At 38.4% G+C, this 26876-nt stretch overlaps 1 long non-coding RNA gene across 1 annotated transcript in view; it reads right to left on the bottom strand.

The window, feature by feature from the left end:
* Positions 1-3676: 3676 nt before the first annotated feature.
* LOC140643022 (uncharacterized) overlaps positions 3677-26876 on the bottom strand; it is a 31056-nt gene continuing 7856 nt past the window's right edge. Inside the window, exons 2-5 of the long non-coding RNA XR_012039405.1 lie at positions 8142-8334; positions 5859-6262; positions 4765-5209; positions 3677-3984 (exon numbers count right to left, since the gene is read on the bottom strand). This is a non-coding gene — a long non-coding RNA (uncharacterized lncRNA). The remainder of the gene's footprint in view (positions 3985-4764; positions 5210-5858; positions 6263-8141; positions 8335-26876) is intronic.

Here is a 26876-nt window from a genome sequence, read left to right as displayed (position 1 = left end):
GTCTTTCTCCTTGTATATATCCTACGAGGTCATTGTATCCACATTTTTGGCTTTAACAACCACCTCACTACAATATCTCTCAAATCCGTATTTTTAATCCAGATGTCCCTCTGGTAGTTCCATTTCCACTGAAAACTCCCACTGACATCACAAATACTTCCTGTTCAAAGCAGGATGCATTGTGTTATGTCTCCAACTCAAACTTACTCTTCCTGGATATTCTTTCCTATTTTGTGGCACCAACATCCATGGAAGTGCCTAAGTCAGAGCCAGGGGATCATCAATCCCACACCTGCAGCCACCAAGCCCTTCATGTGTTTCTGTCCTCATTTCCTCACTGTCCTTGCTTCTCCAGTCTCCCTGTTACTGATTTAATTCCACTTCTTCCAATCACACACCTGGGTCATTTTCTCCAGGTTCAACTTTCTCAGATCTACACAGTAGGCTTTTCCAGAAACAGCTTTCAAAATTCATATCAGTTATGTCACCCATCCCTGGGTGATCCCTGGGTGGCTCAGCAGTTTAACGCCTGCCTTTGGTCCAGGGCATGGTCCTCGAGTCCCGGGATCGAGTCCCACATCGAGCTCCCTACACGGAGCCTGCTTCTCCTCTGCCCATGTCTCTGCCTCTCTCTCTCTCTCTCTCTGTCTCTCAGGAATAAATAAAATAATAAAAAACAAAAAACAAAACTATGTCATTCATCTAATCAATCTGTCCAAAAGCTCCAAATCTTGAGAATAAACACCCAGATTTTTACTTATGCCAGAAATTCCTCCATTTCATGCCCCCAAACGGTCATCCTCATCATTTCCTTCTTCAAACTTTACTAAGCAGAAATCCTGAAGAGTTCAGAGTTCCCCCAAAGAGCCTGTTCTTCTGTGCCTCTGTGCCTTTCATATGCTATTCCCTTTTCCAAAGGTGTCTTGTCCTTCTCTGCTCTTGGCCAAAGAGCATATTCCTACTTTAAATTCTGCTAAAACATTACCTGACTCTCCCAGACATAATTAATTTCTCACTTATATTTATGATTTATTTTTAATGTAATTTTACTTGTGTATGTGCACAGTTTATTTGTTTACCTATCTATATCCTATACTGGTCTGTAAGTTTTTCATGAACAACGCCAATACTAGGTACATTTACAGAAAAATTATAAACTGAGTTTCTCAAAATTGTAGATTATAAGTTTGATAAGTTTTCTTCCTGTCAATTAATTAAAATAATTGCCTTTATAATTTTTGCATCCCTTTGCTCAGAAAATGTACTTTTGGAAATTTTAAACCATTGCAGATAATGTGTGTGCAACATTTATATTCCATCAGGTGAGAAAAAATTAATTAAAAGAATTAGAACAGGAAAGGAAGGAGTAAAATCATCTCTCTGATATAATTTTATATACGGGAAATCCTAAAGACTCAACCAAAAAACTGTTATATCTAGTCAGTGAATTCAGTAAAGTCACACGTTGCAAAATTAACATTCAAAAATTAGTACCATTTCAATACACTAACAATGAAATTTTTGAAAAAACGATAAAGAAATCGATACCATTTACAATAGAATAAAAAATGATAGAATGCTTAGGAATAAATTTAACCAAGGAGGAAAAGTATCTCCATGCTCAAAACTATAAGAGCTTAATGAAAATCAAAGAAGACACAAATAACTGGACAGTATACTGAAACCATAAATTAAAAGAATTAATATTGTTAAAATGTCAACACTACCAAAATCCATCTATGGATTCAGGGCAATTCCTGTCAGGATCCCAGTGGCATTTTTTAGAGAAGTAGAAAAAATATTCCTAACATTCATATGGAGCCGCAAAAGAGTCTTAAATAGCCAAAGATTTCTGGGAGCCTGATAGCTAAGGCTGCTGTACAAATGCCTTAGACTTGGTGACTTAAACAACAAAAATTTATTTCTCATAGGGCTGTAGGAGTCTAAGATTGAGGTGCTGGCCAATTCAATTCCTAGGGAGAGCTCTCTTCCTGGCTTATCCTTGAGCTTCTTCTCACTGTCCTCACATGGCAGAGACCAGAGACAAAAAAAAAAAAAAAAAAAAAACAAGCTCTCTTCTGACTCTTCCTATCAGGGCATTAATCCATCATGATGGCTCCACCCTCATGATCAAATTACCTCCCAAAGACCCCACTTCCCAATGCTATCATTTGTGGAGTATAGTTTCTAGTTTCAATATATGAACTTTGAGGGTGGGGGACTCAGACATTCAAACCATAGCAAGGATCTTGGTAAAAACCCGTGAATCCCAGGGCTTGGAGCCTACTGTTACACTTCCTTTGTCATAAAGTGCATCCCTTGGTCAGAGGTAATATAGTATGGCAATGAATAAGGATTCCTTTAAATGCAAGAATAGCCTTTCTAACAGGAGACCTATGGGTAAGGAATTCAAATCCATAACTGAAATGTGTGTCCATTCACAAAAGCAATGAGTTGGGGTCTATATGTCCAGTGGTCACCATGAGGCCGGTGGTTCCTCTGAGGAATGGTGTCAGAGGGGTCTTCAGTGTTATCTCTGCTGTCAGCATGTTGGTCATCCTTCTCCCTCCTCTAATTTCTGCTGCTGCTTCCCGTTGTCCAAACGCCACCAGAGATCAGTGTCAAGACGTTCCTTATTTTCAGACAAGGAACTCCCATGGGGCACAATGCAGTTCCTTTCCTCTCTGTACTTCCCTCTCCCTTGAGTCAACATCAGACCTTTTTCCTATTTTCATTTTGATATTTTTTTCATAGACACAACAAGGTATGAGTCATTGTGACCTTCAGATCATATGGGTGAGAATAAATTATTACTTTATGACATTTAATTTATCTTGTAGTTGATTACTGGGGTACTATCTTTTGATGGCTATGTGCTTTTTATGCATTTCTACCTGCCACATCCCACCTGCCTACCTCCCATTGTCACCATTCATGGGGAGGTTGGAAATTGTCAGTCACCAACTCCGGGAAGTTTAGTTATGGCTGAAAATCTAAACCACTCCAATACTCCACCTAAACATTGGCCAGTAAATAAAATGTATTTTCTCATTACCTGTGTCTAGTGCTTTCACTTTATTATCAAGAATAAAGCTAGCATGTAAATCACAGGGAGCTAGAATTCTACTGGCATTCCATTATACCAGACCTCCCATTGGAAATTGGGCCTCAGGCACAGTAATAAACCAGAGCTAACAGTAGCAATGAAAGACAGAGCTGAGAACATACAGGCTATCATAAGGGAAAGGGAATTGTTTCCTTATTGTTGCTTGGTTATATTTTACTGTTTTATTTGTATGGCAGCTATTCACATGATAGAAAACACTCATGATGTAGCAACTTCCCTTTTGTTGCTTCAACAGGAGAAAAGATAAAATTCAAATGCATACATTAGATCACTAACTTCTTGATAGAGCTTCTTCTATGGAAAAATGAATATTAAGCTTTTTAATGATTTGTAAGAAATGCAAAAAAAAAAAAGTCAACATCAGTGTCTTGGATTGCAATAAACCTGTGATTAACCTTTCAAGACATGGAGCCTATAGCTCCAGATAGAAATTATATTTCTCACCCGGCAGGGTGTTTTCCATTAAATTAAAATGTTCACTATTTCTGCACACATTAGCTTTACTAATTGAGACTAATTTAATGCTCTCAAAAGACTGAAAAGCAAGTATGCAGAAGCACAGATATTACAGATTTTACTGACTGATTAGCAATGTGTTTCTATAAACAAGTGGCACAGTGGTTGGCCTGTTTGGTGGCACACTGTTAGACCTTGATGAAAAATGTTAATTTTCATTTGTGTTAATGGCCTTTGACATCAGTGCTTCACACACTGCTCCCTGGCCTTCGCGGTGGGTACGGATGGATGCTAGCCTGTCTCAGGATGGCTTGCCATTTGCATTAAGTATTCATCACAGAGATAAATAGTCATGGTCTGGCACAACACAAATTGTGGATTTGGAGAAATCAGAGCAAGACCTAGGGATGGAGAAGAAAGAAATGTGAGAGGTTTGCTTTCTCGAGATTCAATGGAGTCTTTGCAAAGCTGCGGGTTGGTCACCATTTACAGATGGCACAGATGCAGACAGACCACGTCTATTTACATCAAGCGGTAAAACTTACCATGTCTATCTGCATAGGCATTCAGTATCTATTCATTTATTCAACAAATATTTTTTCAGGGGGTATACATATTAGGCACAGTTCCAGAAACTGCTCTCTAGTAGCTTGTAATTCTAGTGGCAAAAATCAGATAATAAACAAATAACTTTTTGTAAGCATAATCTCCTGGAGAAAATTCCTGTTTCTTCATGGGAAGAGGATTTCTTAAACGAATGTGTACCAAATGTAAAGCTGAGCATCCCCCTCTATGACTGAACTCTGCATGAGTGTGTTTGAAGTGGAGAGCAAAAGTTGGGATATTCTAGAATAGATATGAATTTAAAAGGAGAAGAAAGTAGAATATAAAAAAGAAAAATTAGAGTGAACAGAAGAAGGAGAGCATGGAAATGAGAAGACAAATAAATGAAAAGAACGTTAAAGGGGAAACAATCTCCTGTAAATGAACAGTGACAGAGCCCCTATGACTGGTGCCAGAGGCGACTCCATTCACCCTAGAGCTTTGTTAGGTACATGACATGAATCTCATTCATTCCTCACACACACACAAATAGAATGATGAATATAAGGTGCATATTTCATGCTATACAATAAAAATGCTTTCTACATGCACTTGTGGGCATTGTTGTACAAACACACCTTGTATGGAAAAGTCACGTGTGACATAGGTTTTGACATCCGCTAGCTTCCTGAGGAAGTATAGCAACAGATCTGCTTATGAATAAAGGGGAGAGTGTTTCCCATTGGCTTCTTTTAGAATCTCTCCAGAGATAATGATCTTTTTATTGGATCTACTACAAATGATAACTTTACAGTGATAATGGAAGGAGTCAGTAAGGGTGAAGGAATGCCATTTTGGTAAAACTCAAGTAAGTAAATCTGTCTACACAGGTCCTTGTTAGCCTTTAAGAGAAAGAAATCATTCATTCAAAATGTAACCAAATACTCATTATGGGCCTCCCATGTGTCAGGATCTGAATTTGGTTCTTGCGATAGAATTGAACAGGATTGGCAAGGTCTCTGCCCCATGCACCTCCAATCTGCCATGTTTGTCACTCTGCCCTACCTCTCAGTAGGAGTCCACCTGCATGGAAGAGAGAGAGTCACCCTTTAGGGTCAGTTTTCAATTTCAGTGTTCTAGGGTTTAACTTTGAAAGCATAATTAGTGAGTCCTCTCATTCCCTTTTCTCTCATGCCAGGAAATGCTGCAAAGGATGCTACCCCCCTCATCCCTCCTCCACAATAAGTTTTACAGTTGAAATGGTAATCAGGACAAGTCTAGTGATGACATTTTGATGAAGAGAGCAAGGAATGTCTGAATCCTAGTGTGATCTAACTGCTCCCTCCTTTCCATGAGCTTTCTGAGAGCCATTATGCACCAAGGAAAGCAAACATGGCCAAGAAACATTTTACCTGCAGTTGTGATTGGTCCCCAGATTCAATGAAAAACTCCTGCAGCTTATAGAGGGACATGCTGTGATTCCATTTTCTAAGCTAAGGTTACTGAAGGATGCAGACCAAATGTGGTCATTTCCTCCCAGGTTGGGTAGAGGATTTCCTTCTCCTTTGTTCATTTGCCTAATGTGAAGTGAGCACTGTAAACACACTCAGATGCAGGTTGAGCATCTAACTATATTTAAACTGTATCTGTCTACATCCCACACCCTTCTATCAGTATCCCTCCAAGGCTTAGTTCTTATCTTTGTCCCAGGCTTTAATGTTAAAGTACTGACCATTGGATTCCCATATTAGTCCCTGAGGGGTCTTCTCTGCTACGTATTCCACATGTAACCACTTGGATCTGTGACATCACTTGGTTGCCATTTCTGTGATGGTGTAGTCTTGTGTCCATCCCCCTCATGATGTTTGGAGCCAGGTCCTTAAAAGTTTACTTGGTGATAAATACCTTTGATCTCCAAAAAAAGACTTTCTGGATGATGATCTGAAGCCCAAGAAAAGCCCTAATCTTGTGTATCTTCATGGTTCTACTTCTGTGTTGTTAGGGCCACATTGGAGCTCCAGAGCCAAGCATTGCCTCAAACATGGTTGTTTTGGTAATCAAGCTTCCCCTGTGTGGCTGAATTTCTTCCTTCATGTCCACCATCCCTCATTTTCTGTTCTGCTGGGTGTTGTTTACCTTAAAAATAGAAGAGTGAGTTATTTCATCAGCAGAAAAAAATGTGTTTATTTGAGAATTGCAATGAAGTATAAGCAAGCTATGGCAAAACCATAGGCAAGTCCAACATTAGGAGAAGAATGTTATTTATAGAGAAAGGGTTGTTTTGAATGAAAGTCCATTGGAAAAAAGCAAGACTTCAGGATGATGACAGTTTCTCATAGACTGAGTTATAGGGATAGCTGATTCCTTGTAGAACATACATGTACACCTTTCCCTGCTGGGGTCTGTAATTGATAATTCTTTCCCATTGAGGATTCTTCTATTGGGTCTGTAAATGATAATTATACCTGTAATCAGTATTGGTGTAGGATTACGCATTCTAGGCTCTCCTTCCAACATCAGGAGTCGACTTTTGTTAGGTTTCCCTTTATTAATTTCCTCGGTGGTAACATCCTATAGACAAGCTCCTGCCTCCTCACTCCATTCCATGTTTACACAGAGAAATCAAACCTCATATGCAAATGACTCTCCTCCCTTCCTAGAACTTTCCTCCCTTCCATGGTACTCTCTTCACTTCCCATATTCCCTGTATCTCGTGCCTTGTCAACTTCTCCCCTCACCAAGGTGTTTCTTCAAGAAGAGAAGACAAAAGATCTGTCACTTCTAAATGGCATTAAGCCAATATGGTTTCATTTTAAACCAGAATTCTCCACAGTGAAAGGCAAGCTTTCTTCATTATAGGAACATAGAGCATTGAAGATCCAGTATGAGAGATGTTTGAGAACATAAGGACCTCCATATACCTCTTAAGTCACCATCCAGTAAGACAGAACCAGGGTTAGAGTAACTATACACTGAGATTTCTCTTCACCAAAGATTCCTTCCAGCTTCCTGTCCTCAACCTACTTTCTCTGTTATGTAGAAGCAGCCAAATCCTCCTTGGAGTTTCCAGAGGCTTTCTGCCCTACACATGCCTGTGCAAATGCAGAATGAGAAACCAAGAGGGCACACATCATAAATTCTAATCTTTACAGAGACTCAGGAGCTCTCCTTACTGTCAACATTTTTCAGACCCTACACATGATAGTAGCAATGGTACTTTTATTATCTGTTGATTGAGAAAAAACATAATGCTGAAGAATTATGTGATATATGCAATAATTCTTTTTTAAATGTTGAATTTATTAAGCATAATAATCTACATACATTTAGAATAGCCCTACATGTGGCCAAGAAAAGTTATGTGTTCAATCTACTGATCATGCATGGTGCACATTTGGGGTCCAGATGCCTGGCTTTGATTCCACAGCCCTGCAATTGTCTACTTTTACCTCACTGGATCTATGTGCTTAGACTGTGGATAGATTTCCTACTGGTCAAATGAGACTTCTTGGTTTATCCCAAGATATTTAGCATCATGAAGACAGCCTTAGTCCTCTTTCCCATGCTACAAAAAGGATTTTCTGGGACTGACAAGAGAGTCGTGTGGCCAGTTTTGAATCCATGTCCCTGAGGAGAATGGTAGGCAAGGGCTGAGGTCAGTCTCCAGAGAAGAGGAAGAAAGTCACTTTTCTCTTCAGAGCAAAGCCAAATAACACTGTGCTCTGCATTTTGCACATGGGCACTTTTTAAACATTTATTTAGTCCCAATTGCTAGAGAATGACTGATCCCTGCTACCAGGAGGAAAGCTATTTGGTCATCTTTCAAATGAACACTGTTTTCCTTTGACCATCTGAATAATGTCCTATTCTATTAAGTGAAGATGAGAATTTTCTTCTGTGCATGATGAAATGTAAAAATTCCATTTATAAAATAGAAAAAAAAGAATTTTCTTCTGTCCATGATGAAATGTAAAAATTCCACTTATAAAATAGAAAAAAATGATTAAAATTTTACCTATTTCCTTGATGAGGCAGTCACTGGTATATTCCCTTACTTCTTGCTGGTTTTGAAAAAAATGTTGCATACATCAGTTTACACTTTTACTAAGTCTTCTGTGAGCCATCAGAATCATGATTTGTCAAAGACAAATCTTCTAAAGCAGTATATCTTAAAGATAGGAAAAGCTTCCAAAGATATATCCATCCACCTTTAAGGAAAAGATAGAAATTAAACCTTCAATTTCTTTTCTGAAGCTCATGAATAAAATTCACTTCATGAGTAAGTTCTATCACTGAGACTTGCCCAGAGTCTAAATATATTATGCCTTATTAATTTCATTTTCTTACCAAGGGAGCATTTTTCCCAAAGGTACAATGAATGTATCCTATCCTAAGTTCAGGTAATCATGGAGTTGAACAATGGGCATCTCAATTCTTTCCTTACTTGAAAGAAACATGTCCTTTCGGTTTTTATTATTGAGCATCAACTGTGCATCAGATTTTGAGTGCAATGAAAACAGGAGAGTGAATAAGACAAATGCTTGTACACTTGGGTGAAGAACAGGGGCAAAGGAAGAACATAGGAGGTAACCAGCCCAATTTGGGGAGATCAGAGAAAGCATTCCAAATGACATCGTAATTGTGATCTAAAGAAAGAATACGGGTTATGGGAAAGCTATGCCAGTGATTCTCAAAACAGGGACTGCCTATTGGTGTCAATCACTGTCTGTTGTCATGGTAAGATAAGTACAAACGTGAGAGTGGGCACTGAGAAGTTTTTTTCCTTTTTATTCTTTAAAGATTTTATTTATTTATTCATGAGAGACAGAGAGAGAGAGAGAGAGAGAGGCAGAGGCAGAAACATAGGCTTAGGGAGAAACAGGCTCCATGCAGGGAGCCTGACGTTGGACTCAATCCCGGGTCTCCAGGATGAGGCCCTGGGCTGAAGGTGGCGCTAAACCACTGAGCCACCCAGAGTGCCCCACTGAGAAGCTTTTATAGCAATTTATCTTACCATGACATCGAAGCATGTGATCGGCAGGTTTAGGTTTTGTCATTTTTGTTATTTTCTAATGTTTTTTTTGTGTGTGTGTGCTTTATAAAAAGCATTAGTCTGCCGTGAACAGGAAATCTGATCCTTTTTCCACCATTAATTTAAGAAGAAGTGATCTAGTCAATGATGTGTGAATGAGGGAGATTCCAGTAGAGGGTACAATAGAGGTTCTAAGACTTGGCTCTGAGAGATGGTAGGCAAGCTCTGAGAACAGCGGTTCTTCCTGAAGCATCCCTGTCCCTAAATACTTGTGTTTCTTCCTACAGTCCAGAAGCACTCCTTTCTATAATATTCATAATTTGTAACATTATGCATGCTTTCTATGTGTCTGGCACTATGTTAAGCTCCTTTCTGTGTTACTTATTCCTTACCACTTTCTGATAAGTTAGATACTATTATCCTTGTTCTGTAAATGAGAGACATAGGACTTACAGAAGTCAAGCAGCTTGGCTAGGGTCAGATCCCAGACTCCAGCCCAGAAATCTCCGACTTTGCTTATTTCTTCTAGTCCAGACTAGAACTGGTTCTACTCCAGCCCCATGGAGCCTCCATATTTAGGACATCCCATTGTCTCCTAAGGAGTTGCTGACAAGTTTCCAATTCCCTCACTTCCATCACTAGCCTCAGAATTGTCACTCCTTGAAACAATTTTTTGCTCAACACTACTTCAAAAAGAAATATGCCTGTAACCTAGAGTTGTTTCCTCTCCCTGCACAAGAGCAAAGCTTTCAACTTGTTTACCTTAGATCTGCAGTGAAAGATTATCGTGGTTTGTGCTATCCAAAAACACACATATCATTTTGATTTCTGACCCATTTGGCCCTAAGAACACTTGCTAGTGTAATTCTCCACCACCAGATTTTTGAAAGCTTTTATGAAGATCTTTTTTTTTTTCCTTTCTGCTCATTTCAAACTAAATCAGGGATGGTGATGACTGTAATAAACTCTGCTGTGATGGCTGGTGCTCCCTGAAATGAGGCTTTCTCTGGCAGTAGTGTGCTGCTAGCTCATTACACAGTTGCTTTTCTATGTACTTTGTACCACCTCCTACAACTGTTCTCCAGGTTGGAAGGAGCTTGCCAGTTGACAGAATAAACAAACAGCCATGCACTCTGATTGCAAAACTTTCTAAAATGCAAACGTCTCTTGCAAGTACCAAGACAGGAAGCTTGTTTTGTTTTGTTTTGTTTTGTTTGAGTATATTCCAGTCATAAGAGAGGCAAACTCCCCATGAGTGCCTGCGGTGATGAAAGGCTTTGAGTCTATCACATGAGGGGATGACCATATGGACAGCTTCTCTGAAGGCGATGATGAATAGAGTTTTATTTCAGATAATTTCAAAGAATATTTCAGCAGGGAGAAAAAAGGTATTGGAGATTATCTAAAATAATCTGAGCTAGTTTGTAAATTTAATTTAAAAATCTTCCCTTGTACTCCTTTCTTAAACACACTATGTTTTCAGAATATTCAGCCTGAGATCCATAGTTTTACCCTCAATTTTTTATTCTCTGGATTAAGCAGCCAGAGTGGAGGGAGAGGGGTGTGAGGAGAATAATTATCAGTGGGAAAGGGAAATATTTTGACTTACTGCTGAGTCAGATGGGATCTCCAAACTCCATTTAATAAGAGAATTTTCTTCCATTTCTATTTTGAACTTTACTTGGCTTCATTTTACCCTTTAATGCTATACATCATGCTTAATACTTTAGTCAGTTTATGGGATCTCTTACTGCTCTTGAATATCTCATTTCAATGCTATTTAAGTCTAGGACTTTACTACCTACATAACTAAAGTAAAAAGTGAGCTAATTTTAATAAGTCAGCATTATTTGCCCTTATTTTCCAGATTCCTTCTTTAAGGAATCCTTTGCTTTTTCTTTGGCCTCAGCTCTCTGGTATTCTTGGGTTGCTCAGTTGATTTGATAATTACTTGATTAAGATAATATTTGAAATATATAAAAAATTTGTTAATGTTAAAATATCTTCACTTTAAGTAGGATATGGAACACTTAGATGACTTCCTGTAAGTGTTGACTGACAGCTTCTACAGAAACCATATCTTTGCACATCCTCATTTTCTCCATCATGGATTCAATTATGCTGCCTTCCACAGCACTTGATTCCTTTCTGTGAAAACCATATGAATGGGAGGATTGAGACAACTCAGTGAACAGGGATAGAGAAAGAACTTATTTTTGTTATTTTCATTATATTTTGTGATTTATAAAATTAATATTTAGTGTATTTACATTTGTCTTCAAAGTATCTTGTAGTTTACAATGCCCATTCATGTACATTATTCATCTTCAGAATAACCATATGAAAATCTTTTGTAATCCATATGTGTGTTCCAGCTAATTTTGTCTAAAACACTAACATTGCATGTTCACTTTATAGTGGAGATTCTGAGATAAGTGTCTTTCATGTGACCTCCTTTCCACAATTATTTCAACAAGGAGTTGGTTTCCCCCTTTGTCCTCTATCACCTGCTATGTAGAATGCTGCAGGGCAGTTTTGGATTAGCTGGGCACCAGGTATGTATCAGGCGATAAGGAGCCAAGAATAGAAGGTCCTCATCCCTGTCACAAGCCCATTTTCAAATTTCTAAAAAACAATTAAAATTTTTTTTTCACAAGTGTTCAATAATACTATTCTTCCAAAAAAAGCAGAGTGGAGGGCAGTGGGCCAAGCACATGCACATTAGACCCACTCAGACATGCGACATTGTTAAAATGTCAGCGCCCTATTCTAAGCCAAAAGCCAGTGGTTCCTACTCCAAGCCAAATAAATCAAAATTGCTGAGGGTGGAGACTGGCACTAGTCATTTTTTTTAAATTAGTAATTTGCTAATTTCTCTGAACCTCGATTTTTTTATCCATAAAAATTGGAATAGTGGTTCTAGTCTCACAGGGTTAATGAAAGAATTACATGAAAGAGAGTATGTGAATGAGCCCAGCACACTAATGGGCAAATAGTAACTTTTCAATAAATAATAGATTCCCTCCCCTGTCCTATCTGACACTTGAACCTGCATTTCTCTGAGAGTCACAATATTAGAAACATGATATCCTATGTTACATAATCGAAGATAGTAATATCTGCTTATGTTTTCCATGTAACAATCCATGGGGTTTTCTAGAAAAGAAGAAAAGAACCTTTTGCACATAGTTACGTTCACATAGGATGGGTTGCTAGAGATGCCCCCCAAACAACCATTTTAGAGTATGATTTTCCCAGTAGACAACAGTGGATCTATTGCTTAAGCACTAACGCTTAAGAGTTTTTGAGGCTGCCTTTATCAATAGCATATTTAAATTCAAGGCTAAGTATTATTTTGGAAAAGTTCCAGAAATGTACAGTAAGTCCTTATTCTATAGGAACTTGTCACAAGCACATAAGGCTTAGTAACCAGACTCAAGCCAAGTGGAACTTCAAGGCCCAAGTCAAATTTTGAATTATACCCTGGCCAACTACTAATAAGCACTTATGTGTCTACCTTAAGAAGCCACAGAACATTTCATCATCCACTATCTCATTTTTATTTTGTTATTTGGTATTTATAATCTACAGCATGAAGGCAAGTAAAATGTCCCAAAAGAAGGAATAAACTCAAAAATTAGAAATAAAAGAAATTAATAAAATATAATTATTCTGAATTCATGGTTTGGGAGTAAGTAATCATTATATCCAGGAATGACTAGAGTCATTAAACAAATCAATAACGTAATTGAGATGAGTGGAAAATGTTTCATCTATTTAAGGAGACAAGGTGATTTCAAGGCCACTGATATGCATACTGATGTGGTTCAATTCACTTGATGTCTTTCTTAGATTAATGTAACATTTGTTATTCCATATTGAATTGCATTCCTCAAAATTTCTTAGAACTTGAATATTACATTAACTTAGGCCAACCCCTTACCCCACCTAGTCCAAATGTATGATTCTTTGGTGTTGGTAATAATTCAATTCGCTCAGTGTTATGGAATGAACGATTGATTGTGTCCCCCTCAAAATCCTTCTGTTGCAGCTCTAGTTTCCAGTGTGATGCTACTTGGATATGGGACCTTTGGAAGGTAATCAAGCAATGATGGCACCTTGTAATGGGATTCACGTCTTCAGAAGAGACACCAGAGAGTTCTCTCTCTCTCTCTCTCTCTTTCTGTCCCTCTCTCTCACTCTGTAATGTAAGCAAACAATAAGATAGTGGTACCTACACATCAGGAAAAGAGGCTTCAGAATGAAATCGGCTTAGTCACAATTTGGGCTTAGACTTCCCAGCTTCCTGAACTGTGAGAAATAAATGTCTGTTGTTTAAGCTACCCACTTCTCAATATTTTGTTATAGTTGCCAAGCAGATTGATACAAATGGGCAAATAGTGACACAGAGAGGCAAAGAGGCTGGAGGAAATTCAGGGGTGCTCTTTGTAGTCGGACTCCTCTACCCCAGTTGATGCTATCCAGTGGAATTAATACAGATAATTACTTCTGGTTGGATGCACTGCTGACCGTCCTAAATTATAGCCACATCTTTCATTAATATTGGTCATATATTACTTATGATTACCTCTATTCAGAAGAGATTGTCCTAAATGCAGGTTAGTGAAGAGTAGGGGAGGCTCTTGCTAATAGCATTACATGTTTCAGACTGAATTAACAATTAATCATCCATCCTTATCAGTTACTAAAGGGCAAGCCATCCATTTCATATGGAACAATTACATACCTTAATTATAAGAACTTAATAATGAATACATAATTTCTTAAGAAAAGAAGCCCAAGAAGTTTCCATGTCAGTTTTTCAATCATTTGCTAGCCAATCTCAACTTCCTGTTATCTCATATGCTGAGCTTACTCCCTAAAGCAATGGTTCTCAAAGTGGGTCTCCTGACCAGCAGTATCGGCACTTCTGTGGAATTTATTAGATATGCCCTATTCCAGAAACTGAACCAGAAATTCTGGATGAGCGGCCAGAAATGTGAGTTTTAATATCTCTAGGTAATGGCATGTACACTAAATATGAGAGCCACTGTCCTAGAGCAAGGTGATATCTAAAAGCATGCATTAACCATGACAGACTGTAGATGATCATGGAAAACTGTTTATAGACCCTGTTAACTATAGCAGACTCCCTCCAGTATTTATTATCCAATGTCCCACCCTGAAGGAAGATGACCTATTATTCAAAAACTGTTTTAAGCACCTGTTTATCACCATATATAAAATAAATAAGGGATATTCTGACAAATCCTTGCCCTTGGAAAAATTACATGAGAAATCCTTGTAGAGAACAATGAACACATCAATCACTACCAAAATCAGACCAAATAAATAAACAAATTAGAGCCAGTAAACAAAGAAACCTTTAGAAGAAACTGAAGTATTCACCTGGCATGGTTACACACAAAATTTAAATGGTTATGTGAGATATGGGAATTCATCTTCACCTTCTATTCATTTAGTCCAATGGAATGGACCCTGGGTAGCCAGGGAGTAGCCAAGCTTAGCAGTCAATTTCTGTATCCAAGGGGAAGGTAATCTGGGTTTGTGAATCAATCTCACTGCAGCCCACCCCACTTTATGGCCACTCTTGGCCATCACAGGAGGTATTATCAGGCTCAGCTTCAGCCCCAATGTCCTAAAGACTGAAAACAGGTTCCAGTGGCCTGCTTGATGCCCTGGGACTATTTTCTGCTATGGGGAAGTGCTAGTATCTCCATCATGTGACATGGTAGGGTCTTTCTTGCCCTGAAATGCACTTCTTTCCATTCCACCACATCATTTATCATCTGAAATAGACTTGACCCTGAATCACACTTTACCAAATACAGCTGTAGCCCAGTTCAGGTCCCCGGGCCTGTCCTATTTGGGCTTGGTTTGCTCTTCTTCTCAGGCTGCCCATAACGTGGTCATTTCAAAGTGTCTTGTGCCCAAGCCTATCTTTGTCCAAATAGATCTCCCTTGCAGGCTTTGTCTGGTCATCTGAAATCTCTGCTTTATTTGAAGTTACTGAAATTCCCCATCTGAAAATGTTGTCAAGGAACATAACCCATTAAACCATTTTCAGCCACTAAAATATTTTTGTTTGTTTTGGTTTTCATTGTATTTTGTTTGAGACTAGAGATGCCATTCTTTATTTGAAATATCATCCCTGAATCAACAGATATTAGATATTTCTATCATTTCTACCAATTCTATCATTCCTGAATCAACAGACTTTTCTATAACAAACCACTTAAAATTTGCCCCAGGTAAAATAAAAATAATTGTTAAAAACTCAATTTTTAAAAATTGTATTTCTTCAAGAATACAGTTATTAGATTATATAAATCTTCCTCTCATCATTTGTATATATTAACATAATATACATACTATATATAACATAGTTATGTATATAAACATATAAAACATATATATTATATAACACATGTTGTGTATTACAACATATATATTATGTATGTGTATACAACTTCACTACCTCTCAATCTCTATGAATTCCAGTCCTCAACCTAGAATTTAAAATTCATGATGATACAGAGGCACCTGGATGGCTCAGTCAGTTAAGCATCTGCCTTCAGGTCAGTATATGATCCTGGAGTCTGCCTTCAGGTCAGATCATGATCCTGGGGTCCTGGGCTGGAGACTCACATTGGGCTCCCTGCTCAGCAGACAGCCTGCTTCTCCCTTGCCCTCTGCTGCTTTCTCTGCTTGTGCACTTTCTCTCTCTCTCTCTCTCTCTCTCTCTCTCTCTCTCTCTCTCTGTCAAATAAGTAAAGCCTTAAAAGAAATCCAGGGTGGTACAAAATGTAAAGACTGCTAGAGAGAACCTTCAGATGAATGGTCCTTCATGGCCACTAAGAGAATTCCTGAGAGTCATATGTATTACTTTAAGAGCAATGTGGAAAAAATACAGACGTGAGAATCAGATAAACTTTGCAGATGATCTTTAATTTTCTTAAGCCTTGGTTTCCTGTTTCCTTATCTGTGAAAGTATATATCATAATATCTACTTTGCAATGTTTGTGTTCAAATTAAAAATAAAATGTTGAACTATGGCTGGAACAAGAAAAGGAAAACAGTTCCTTTCAACTAACACATCTGTTAGCTATCAACTTTCCCAACTTCTGCAGCCTGTACATGTAGGCAGGTAATGAAATGGGTTCATTGGAGAATCAGGACAGGTAAGGGAAAGACAAAGAGCCCAACCATTGAGAATCCTGCACAAACAAAGCAGAACCATGAAAATAACTCAAGGATCATTTTAGGAATCACAAAGTCTCCCACTGAACAGGACCTAAGAGGTCTTCTCACACTAATTCAGAAGCTCTGGTGAGATGTTTCTCCCCACATTCTCTGTCAAAGAGAGGACTACACTGGGACTGTCAATGACTTTCCTGCCAAAATAGATGCTTTAGCAGAGTTAACTTCCAAATAATGCAAGCAAAAAGGAACTGCACATTACAAGCACCTGAGATGGATTTGATCTATGTACATATCATCTCCTTCCAGTGTCATATTTTTATGACTTGGCAGTGGAAGTTATTTTGATACAAGGTCTTTAATAATATCAATATTCATTCCTTTACTCTTTGATACACCCAATTAATATATTCTGCAGATGATCTGTCACCCGGTGAGGCTACTAAATGAATCAAGCTCATTAAGTTCTCCTCTTTTATTAAAAGCACAAGCCACATGTCTGCAATGTAGAAAAGCTTAATAGCTTTTTTTTATTATTATTATTAGTGAAGTCTGCTTCTGTCTCTTGTTTGAAAGCATCTTGGAAATAAGTCAGCACAGTAAAAGATATGAATCAAGATAACCGGAGCCTGTCATGTAAGCCTGGAACAAATAACTCTATGCCTCCTCTGAGGGACAGCTGATACACTGTTAGTGGGCTCCTGGCAAAACAGGTGTCAAAAGGGCAAAGCTCACCTGCCATTGGGTTAGGTTTCTTAAACCACTTCTGTCTAAAAAACCATTATTTAAATCTTCTTTCTAACAACAAAAAAAAAAAAAAAAAAAAAAAAGGAGGGGGAAGGGAGGAAATCCTAGATTACTAAATGAAGAAAGACTCCCTAATATAAACTGGCCCAATTGTTCTCAACCCTTATTGTATATAAGAATCATCTGGAATCTTTTAAAAAATATAAATGTCTATTATTAAACAAAATGCCAATAAATCTCAAAGGACTAAAATGGTACAGAGTCTGTACTGTCACCATAGCTGAATTAAATTAAAAAGAGCTCTCGAAAGCCCCAGTTAGAAATCAAGCAACAAATTTTTAAATAATCCACAAGTCAAAGAAAAAATATATGTAAATTAGAAAGTATTTTAAATTGAATTATAATGGAAATATCCATTTCCATGATAATGGAAATATTAGTATTTGTGGGATATAGCAAAAGAAGTGTTTAAATATAAATTTATGGCTTTAAATGAATATAATAAAAAAGAAGAAGAATTTTAAATCAGTTTGTAAGTCTACCTTAGTAAATTAAGGAAAGAAGAGAAATTAAGCCCCAAACAGCAAAAGACAGGCAACACTAAAACTGAATAAAAATCAATCCAATAGAATGTGGATAAACAAAAGAAAATAAATGAAATAAAAATATTGGTTGTTTCTGTCCTTCAAAAAGATCAGTAACATTGGTAAACCTCTAGAAAAACTGACCAAGAAAAAGAGAAAAAGAGACACAAATTATTACTATCAGAATTAAAAAAGAGAGACATCACAGAGATCACAAAGATATTAAACAGGGATCCCTGGGTGGCGCAGCGGTTTAGCGCCTGCCTTTGGCCCAGGGCGCGATCCTGGAGACCCGGGATCGAATCCCACGTCGGGCTCCCAGTGCATGGAGCCTGCTTCTCCCTCTGCCTGTGTCTCTCTGCCTCTCTCTCTCTGTGACTATCATGAATAAATAAATAAAATCTTTAAAAAAAAAAAAAAAAAAAAAACAAAGATATTAAACAAAAAACAAGCGGATATTATGAATGCTTTATGACAATAAGCTTTAAAACTTATATAAAATTTATAAATTCTTTGACACAATGAATCAAAACTGACAGAAAAAAGAAATAGAAACCTTAACAGCATTATCTGTTAAGGAAATCTAGTGAGCAACTAACAACATTCCAATGAAGAAAGCTCCAGGCTGAGATGGTGTCACTAGTAGATTTTATCAAGCATTTAAGGGAAAAATACTACCAGTCTCACACAAAGACTTTCAGATCATGGAGGAAGAGGTATCACTACCCAACAAATATTCTGAAGCCACAACCTGATACCAAAACCACATGATGTCATTATAACAAGAGAAAATTATGATCAGTAACCCTAATAAACACAGACAAAAAATATTCAACAAAGTACTGGAAAATCAAACCCATCAAAAAATAATCAATGTGCAAGGGTGTGTGGGTGGCTTAGTCAGTTAAGCATCTAGCTTCAGCTCAGGTCATGGTTAGGGTCTTGGGATCAAGCCCTGCACTGGGCTCTATGCTCAGAGGGGAGTGAGGGGAGTCTGCTTGTCCCTTTCCTTCTCACTCTGCCCCTCCTCTCTGCTCATGCACACTCTGTCTCTCAGATAAATAAAATCTTTGAAAAAAAATTGAATGTAATATTGTGACCAAGCTTATCAGGCAAAGAGAATAGAGAAGAAAAATCATATGACCTTTTCAGATCATAAAGATAAAGCATTTGACATCATTCAATATCCTTTCACCATAAAAATTCTCAGCAAATGAAGAAGAAAATTTCTTCAATCCCTTTGACAATAGGGAACTTTGAAAAACTTACATCGTACTTATTAGTTAAAATCAAATGCTTTTTCCACTAAATTTGGAAATTCAAGTAGAACTTAGTCAAACAGATAGGAAATGACTTCTCTCAGAAACCTGAAGCACTATTTAAAATGTCTCAGGCCACACAGAGAGTAGTCAAGCCATCTATTCCCAAAAACGGTCATCCAGAGCTGGTATGAGGGATACCCATTCAGTTTCAGAGTTTGTAAAATGGATCCTCAGCAACATCAAGAATTTTCAGGACTCTGCACATAGGGGAAGGCATCCAGTGGAGTGACCAGAATGCCCCAATACTTCAAGTATGTCAGAAAATCTGAGTCCAGTGTAGCAATCCCAAGCAGGTGAAAGTCCAGAAGGAGCTTAAAGAGATGAGGAAAGTTTAAGAAGAAAACTTCTTAAGGAAACCCAAAGACAAGCCCCCAGTGCAATTACAGGTTAGTCCAAAGGACTGGGAAGCAGGCACCAGGTGGGAAGGCCAGGTTTCTAGATTTAGAGGTATCAGAGCAAAGACCCAGGGCAGCCCAGACCTAAGGGGTAGTTACTATCTGAATCTTCCCTGAAGAGGCAAATCAGCTTGTCCTTACTCCTAGGGAAACTGAGTCCATACTTAGCCTCTTCTCCACCTTTGACTACCCTAAATGTCCCCGAAGGTGTGGGATATAAGGCAGCCAGGAGAGGTAATTACCTGTCTCTTGGTGTCTTCCTACACCTTGGGACATAGCAGGTGGCAGGTACTTCAGAATGTTTCCCAGTGGGCCCTGGAATGCTACAGAAGTCTCAGAATGTGGAAGGAGAACCTACAGGATCACCTGGACATTTCCTCTAGAGAGAATGGCATGAGCGGGCAGTTGGAAGAAAGGGGAAGCTCTGGATTCACGCTGCCCAGAATTTTCTATGTCATTTTAAGCCATGAAAATATCTTTTTCTAGAACACCAGAAATGGAAAACCCCAGTAAGCCTTTACCAATCATATTTTAGCAGACCTACAGTGCAGCTTAATCTCTAACTAGTCTTATCCCATAACTTTGTAGAAGTCCCTCAAATCTCTGAGGCTCCAGTACTTGGAAACAGCCGTAGACATGCAGCAGATTCTTAGCCAAACTTTTAGACTTAAACCTCTAGTCAAACTTTCAGACTAAAAATCCTCATGGCAATTTGTGTGGCCCTTAACAAGGTTTATAGAATAGCATGAAAAAGGCAGAATCCTTCACGCCTGAGCGTAACAGCCACTCTGAGCCATTGCCTCCCTCCCTTGCCATCCCTGCAGGAAACTTTGTGCTTGGGACATGGAGTGGTAGGAGTAGAATCTTTGGGATGGGGATCACTGTGGTAGGTGTGAGGGTAAGGAAGGCACAAGATGCAGGTATGCAGGTACTTGTATTTGTTGTCCTGGTCCTTCACTATGCACTAGGACAGGGCTACTCCATTCAAACCCTCACCTGATATTCTAAACTAGATGATATACAAACACAAGTGGGAGAAAGAGAGAAGAGAAGGAATGTTAAAGGAATAGGGCCAAGGAGACAGGAAAGGGGAAAAGAGATTGGGCTTTTCGACGTTTTTTCAAATGTAAAATTAACAAGAAAGAAGCCACAATCAACCACAGCAGACATATTAAAAGATCAAAGGAGATTTAGAAACACATATGTGGAAGAAATTCATGCTGCACAAGCTGGACATGATCAGAAAGTTGACAGGTTCCCACAGGAGATGAGAAGGTCCTAGGAGGTTAATGACTGCAAGATAAGGTCTGGCTGAGTTACCCCAAACTGCAGGTACTTTGTGGCAGCTGTTGCTGATGTCTATTTTCTATCATAATGCATTTTTGTGATAGTTAAAAAAAAGTCTATCAAAAACCCAATTGAACCACAAATTAGCAGTAAACAAATATTCCAACAAATGCCATGTGCTTTTCATTGTTCCATCTTGTCTTCTCTGGCTCCTTTTTTTTAACCATTGGGATGTGAGAAAAACAAGTGTGTCCTCCCACCCCTCCAAGCTGACTTAGCAATGCCAATGCTTATGCCTTCTCCTTGGAATCTGATGAAGAGAGAGAGCCTCGCTGGGGTCAATTCGTGAAAGGGCTGACTCTGAGTATGGCTGACTGAAGAGAAAGAGGTTGCAAAGGATTCTTGCTATTATATTCCTTTTACACACGGTGATCATGTAAATCTTTGTCCTCTGGTCTTCTCTACAATGTTAGAAACCTACCCTCACATCTTCCTGTTGTTCCTCTTTATAGGCTCTGGATGTCTAGCACCAAAGATTCAGGAACAGCCACATCCCCAGCAATAAGCTATTGACACCAGGGAAATTAACGAGGGCTTCCAGGGAGCCAGGATGGCAACTGAGTGCTTGCTGCTGGATCAGATAGGGCACCTGTCACTCTGCAGAGCACCATGCCAAAGCATTCAGAGGCCAGCCATTGTGAGTGTTGTGTTAGTTAGCAAGGGTTTTGCAGGCCAAAGTTTGGGGAGGTAGAAGGCGATTCACTCCCAGTTCAGGACTTGCTAGGAAATGTTAGAAGCTACTCAATGAGATCTGTGAACCTGAAGTCTGTCAAAAACAGAATAGGCGGGTTTTCAAAGAGAGCATCTGCATTGGGTGATCTCAGCACCAGTGAGTCCAGGAAGCCTGGCTGGTAGGGACAGGGTGGTAGGGCTTGGAGATGCAACTGCTTCACCCAGAAGCTGGCTCCAGATGCTACATCCACCTGATTAAAACCCACAGTGGTCTCAGGCACAACCTATCACATTTCCTATACCAGTTAAATTGGCCTCAGAATTTAGAGAATGTGATTATAACAAGAGAAAATCATTCCAGAGCTCCATAAATTGTTTTTCAGAAACTTGGCAAAGTCTCCCCCCGTGCACTGAGGTTGATCTGAAACAGCATCTTACTTCTAAAAACAAGAAGGACCATCTACAGCCTAATTGAGCCTCTCTATGGTATGAAAATCCCCCCAAAATGAGGTTGTGCTTACAGGATCCATGTGTTTTCCAAAAGGATTCTCAACATTAAGTCTTTAGAAATTTTTTGCTTGATTTGGTCTAACTTTGTATGTCATCTAACTTTTTTTTTTTAAAGAAAAACTGGATTAAGAGTAATTCCATCGGTTTATGAAAGCATGGGGATTGTCAGAGCCCAATAGGTAGGTACAATTATTATTAAAGTGCAGCTCTTCTTGTTTATCTTGACTTCCCCGGAGCTTCTAAGGAAGGCTGTCTGTAGTTTCATTAATATCAGTGTGTAGGAAGGAAGCCCTGATATTTATAGCTATAGCTGTAGAGGTCAGGTTGGAAACTGTCTTTCTGGAATAATCTGGTTTAGGGATGGAAAGCCACCCTAGCACACTGGAGGTCTGAGGTACCACAGGATACCATACATGTGGGTTTTCTTCACAACAAGTGCCTTATGAATTCAGTTGGTAGATAACTTTGGGATTTGGCTGTATGGTGTGGATGGAAATTACTTGTGGTCTATCTTTAATCATGGGATGGTTTAGTTAAGATTACACCCGATAGCAGAGTTTGGTAAAATCCTGCCTGTAATTGTTCTGTAGTTAGATTGTCAGAGAAAAGAATAACACTGTGACTCTTAGACACTGGACTGGCATCTATTTTATAACAAGTCTGTACACAACTTCTGTTTGACTTTTGCTTTTCTTACATTACTCATCCACTTTCCGCAGCTAATAAAGTCTAGCTCCACCAGAGAAGCTCCCAGAAAGGAGACTGAAGCCAAAGCGCCATGTCTCACAGTGACCAACAGTCCCATTTGGCCTGCTAAGAAGGATTTCCCAGGATGTAGAACTTTCTAAAATCAGTAAAGACCTAGGAAACAGGCCCAAAAGTAAACAATGGGACCAGGCCTAAGGAACAACTAATTCCACGAAGTAAAGTTGGAGTGAGGCTGGGAGCATATGGTTGTCTGCAAGCAGTTGTACATATGTCCCTGTACTTCTCTAGTCACCCATGATGACTGAGTGAACTTAACTGCTGTGCGTTTCCTACTTCTTGTGTAATTTGAAGATTTTCACTGGACTTAGCATCTCCCAAACTCCATCTAGCTCCACAGCTCATATCTGGCTATCATACACCATTGAACACACTCAGGGAAAGTTGACAAAATCAAAAGAAGCAAGAGGGCAGCTCTTTAACAGACCACATTGTATTAGTTACTGGAGAAAAGAAATTGGTGTTATAAAACAGGTTTATTATTAATTTTACTAATTAGAAAGTTAGGCAACGATACTAACCTTTTATAGCACACTGGAGCACATAGCTTTTTCACTTCTACTTCCAAATAGCCAACATCCCCAGAACATCTATTATCACTTCCATTTTATAATGAGCAAAGGGAAGCTCTGATGGGGTAAGTAACATGCAGCTGGTGAGCAGAATTAAACATGAGGAGCAGAGGGCGAGGCAGGATGGCCCGTCTAGTCCTAACCTCCCCAGCTACAGCCCTGCAGGAGCCCTGGAGGGCTCTGTTTGTTTCCCCATGTTAAGTGGGGCGAGGATGAAAACATTTCCTTATCATATGACTGTTTTGAAGATTGAAAAAATGTGGGACGCCTGGGTGGCTCAGTGGTTGAGCGTCTGCCTTCAGCCCAGGGTGTGATCCTGGAGTCCCAAGATCGAGTCCCACATCGGGCTCCCTGTATGGAGCCTGCTTCTCTCTCTACCTATATCTCTGCCTCTCACTCTCTGTGTCCCTCATGAATAAATAAATAAAATCTTTTAAAAAAAGAAAAAATGTACCTAATGCCTCAGAACAGAGCTTTCTACATCCAACTTTTTAGCATTTAGATCTTGTCACTCTCGAATAGGTGGGAAAGCTAGATTTGAGAACAACAATGCATATTTACTTAGCAATGACACACAGTCCTGAAGTCTGTTTTCAGACCCCACTCCACACTAACTGAATATAGAATCCTGACTCCTATTTTGAATTAACCTCAATGCCCATTTCAGTAATACTCCTGCTAAAACAAAACCATTTTTTCACTTGTCGATATTATTTCTAATGCAAAGGCACTTGCAAATTGTGCCTTATGCTGTACTCAATTCACAAATGATTTACTGACACAGAGTGTGTAGAGAAATATATTTTAAACAACTCTACACCCAGCATGGGGCTTGACCCTATAACCACAAAATCAAGTCACACACTCTACCCACAGAGCCAGCCAGGCACCCCTGAGAAGTATTTAATATAACAAAGTAACTACTATAGGTTGGTTACTCACAAAATTTAGTAAGTTTCAGCTAACATGTTCCCCTTCTGTATATATAGGATACCTACTCAGCTATTGAAAATCAGAGTAAAGTAATTTTGTTCCTGGATGCTGATTACTTGTACATTTAATTGTTTTTAAAGAGTTGGTTAAAATGAACAGGAAAAAAAAATGCTGTCCCTAAGGATGATTAAAATTATTTGTGCACAAATGATTAAAAAATGATAAACCCAGTTAAAATACTAAATTATAGTTTCATATCTTCCTTGAAATGCTGGTATTTGAAACCAAAGAGGCCACTTCCAAATTATCATAAGTAAGCTTGAAATTCTGTGGCTGATATCCATATCCTTTGACCTAGTAATTCCATTTCTGGGAAATCTTTTTAAAAGAATACATGAGAAAAACTTAGACAAAAAAAAAAAAAAGGACATTCCACCAGTATTTAAAATGGTTTGTCTGCATGATAAATGCAGGTTAAATAATACAGTTGGAAAATTAATATTTATCAAGACTTCAAAATTGACTACTTTTATGTTATAATATTCAACAAAATGGCAGAACATATTTATGCACAGTGTGATCAAACACTACAATGTTAATAGTGAAAGCCTTTGGGTAGTGGGTGATTTTTACTCTTTAACATTTTCTCTAATTTCCATATTTTATACAATAAGCATGCACTCTATTCAAAGTGGGGAGGGGAAGATTAAAATAAATACATCATGCAGATATTTTCAATGTCTTTGGCTTCTATTAGTCCTAAGTCATTTTTAAACTACCTGTGGCTTAGCCTCTTACACTGTCTGGGCAGACAGGCCCTCTTCATGCACACCAGCCCAGCCAGGTTGCATGGAGAAGAAGAGATAACACTCCTTAAATAATTTCTAATGAGTGGTAATTCATAGATATGATCCTTGAAGCTTTCCTGGAGTAGGACTGGTCATCACTGTTGATGGATGAGGGAAGTGAGCCTGGGAGTTGGTTGCTGCTCACAGACTGGGTTCCCACTGGTAAGAACCAGAACTGGCAACCCAGTCAACCTCATTTCAGAGCCCTGTACCTTCCTCTGTTCAGCTATGAGGCCAAGCAAGATGCTGTGCATAAAATGCTTTGAGAATGACAAATGCTATCAAAACAAAAAGACAAGAGTGTCCCTGTGCTATTACCAAACCAAAAAAAAAAAAAAAGAGACACAAGCTCTCAAAAACAAGTGTACCAAAATTTAATTAAATCATTTATATTTAAAAAGATACTTTTATTCAGAAATTTCAAAATGCATTTTCCAAGTATCTTTAGAATTTCTACATTAACAGTACATTACAGTACATTTCTACATTAACAGTAAGGTCTAAATACAAAAAATAGAATATAAAATCTGAAAACTTCTATTTTTCAAGGGCAGTACTTTTTAAATCTTTTGACAATAGCAGTGTCAACTGTACAATGAGCAATACACCACAATTAATAGTAATGTATCATCTCTAAGAAGTAAAATGCATCTCCACACCTGGATGGGATGCTTTGGAATAGTCCTTCCACATCTACCACAAAGAAAACCTCTCAGTGTACAAATGGAATGAGGTATATAAGGAGGGTAAAGCTGTTTAAAACTACCTAATGAAGACTGAGTAATATTCCATTATATATAACATATTGCCTACGTACATAATATATATTATTAATATAGATATATGCACCATCTTCTTTATCCATTCATCCATTGATAGACCACTAGGATGCTTCCAGATCTTGGCTATTGTAAATAATGCTGCAATAAACATAGGGGTGCACATATATTTTAGAATTAGTGTTTTCATTTTCCTTGGATCCATACCCAGAAGTGGAATTGTTGGATCATATAATAGTTATTTTTAATATTTTGAGGATCTTCCATACTGCTTTCCATAGTGGCTGCATCAGTTTGATTCCTACCAACAGTGAACAAGGGTTTCCTTTACTCCACATCCTTGCCAACACTTGTTATTTCCTCTTTTTTATACTAGCCATTCCAATGGGTGTGAAGTGCTATCTCACTGTGGTTTTTATTTGCATTTCCCTGATGATAAGTGATGTTGAGCATATTTTCATGTGTCTGTTTGCCATCTGGATGCGTTCTTTAGAATAATATCTCTTCAGAGGATGGAGGGATGGGCAAAACAGGTGAAGGAGATTAAGAAATACAAACATTCAGTTACAAAATTGATAAGTCGTGGGAATGAAAAGTACAGCATAGGGAAGATGGTCAATAATACTATAATATTGCTGTATGGTGTCAGATGGTGTCAATTCTCATCACGGTGAGCACCAAGTAATGTATAGAATTGTCAAATCACTATATAGTACATATGAAACTACTATAACATTGTATGTCAACTATACTTGAATTAAAAATAAACTAACATAAAATAAAATGGTGAAAATATTTTTTAGAAAAGGCAGATTAAAAGAATATTGAAAATAAAGCCTATGTCCCCTTGCTGCTCTCCTGGAATTATAACACATAAATCCAGAAGTCTCCAAACTGTTGATCACATGCCTCTATCATTAAGAAATTTGGAACACACATTATCAACGTAGTATATTTATAAATAGTAAATCTACACTACTATCATTCATGAAAATCTCAAGACCGAATACACACTTGGGATGA

This window comes from Canis lupus, chromosome 11, assembly GCF_048164855.1.
Source record: "Canis lupus baileyi chromosome 11, mCanLup2.hap1, whole genome shotgun sequence".
Taxonomy (NCBI): domain Eukaryota; kingdom Metazoa; phylum Chordata; class Mammalia; order Carnivora; family Canidae; genus Canis; species Canis lupus.
Note: the sequence above shows the minus strand (reverse complement) of the source record. Positions and strands in the feature narration are given on the sequence as shown.